The following is a 1,609-nucleotide window of genomic DNA, read 5'->3' as shown; positions in this document are numbered from 1 at the left end:
TTTTTTTTTTTTTTCTGTCTCCCAGGCTGGAGTGCAGCCCGTGATCTCAGCTCACTGCAACCTCCGCCTCCCTGGTTCCAGGGATTCTTGTGCCTCAGCTTCCTGAGTATCTTGGGACTACAGGTGCCACCACCATGCCTGGATGATTTTTCTATTTTCACTAGAGACGGGGTTTCACCATATTGGCTAAGCTGGTCTCGAACTCCTGACCTCAAGTGACCAACCCACCTCGGCTTACTAACGTGCTGGGATTACAGGCGTGAGTCACCATGGCTGGCCCTTAAAATGGTTTTAAACTGTTTACTATGTTCATTACAGTCCATTATCTGTGAGGAAAAAAGAGATTTTCATGCCAATTGCGGGAAGTAACTGGAAAGTATAGGGCATTAGATTGTGGCATGAAGGCGCTAATAGAAGTTAGAAACTACAAATAAAGAAAATGAGTGGTATAATACAGAGCTGAGATCAGAATGCATCAAGTTTGACAACATTTCTCCTCTTGGATATGACTAGAAAGTTTGGTGAGCCCTACTTGCAGATTTTGAGTCTTAAGATGGGTGAAGAAAAGCAAAAAACATGGTAAGATCTTCAAACAAGGGGCTTAGAAACTTATAAGTTGGCGGGGAGGAAATGATCACAGTAGTAGGGAGATTAAGAATGGAAGAATAAAGAATGATAGATGTTCCTAGTGGTAAGAATTTCAAGACCTGATTCCTAAGCTAAATTCTACTTCTGATGATCATTCTGGATTAATCCATTGACTTTGGAAACATATATGCCATCCTGAAAGATTCCTTTTACTTTTTTATGGGTTTATAAAATACTGCATGAGTCTAGGCAGGTGGCTCACACCTGTAATCCCAGCACTTTGGGAGGCTGAGGCAAGCGGATCACTTGAGGTCAGGAGTTTGAGACCAGCCTGGCCAACATGGTGAAACCCTGTCTCCACTGAAAAAACACAAAAATTAGCCAGGGGTGGTGGCAGGCGCCTGTAATCCGAGCTACTCTGGAGGCTGAGGCAGGAGAATTGTTTGAATCCAGGAGGCAGAGGTTGCAGTGGGCCGAGATCTTGCCACTGCATGCCAGCCTGGGTGACAGAGTGAGATCGTGTCTTAAAAAATAAATAAATAAGTAAATAAATCAAATAAAAAATACTGCATGGGTTACTTAGGTGGTAGCTACACTCATGGGTATTATTCATTACTGGATGAGCAAAAAAGGGCCCAGCAGTCTCTTAGGAAAATATATGAATGACGGAACCATTGTAACAATAATTTTATTGTTCAAGAAAATTCAAATAAATCGTCCATTGCCCAAATATAGGGATTATGTGATGAGAGTCATGATCCACTGAGAATGATGATCAGAGACATCCTTTCAGTTTTTCAGCTGCCAAGAGTGAAGAGTATAGCTTGACTTAGGGATGAGGCAAGTTGCGATTTATTTTGGAAGAAATATATGGAGCAAAAATAAAAATTTATGGTTAGATATTATAGTAATTCCATTAATTGGGCTGAGAATAAGGAATGTTTACCAATAATTGAAAAAAAGCCTGCAAAGGTGACTGAGTAGTAATAGAAAAAAGACAGAAAGGGTTTTTAGATAAGTT

This window comes from Mandrillus leucophaeus, unplaced genomic scaffold (assembly GCF_000951045.1).
Source record: "Mandrillus leucophaeus isolate KB7577 unplaced genomic scaffold, Mleu.le_1.0 Scaffold178, whole genome shotgun sequence".
NCBI lineage: Eukaryota > Metazoa > Chordata > Mammalia > Primates > Cercopithecidae > Mandrillus > Mandrillus leucophaeus.
The sequence above is the reverse complement of the archived record's forward strand: the minus strand, read 5'-3'. Positions refer to the sequence as shown.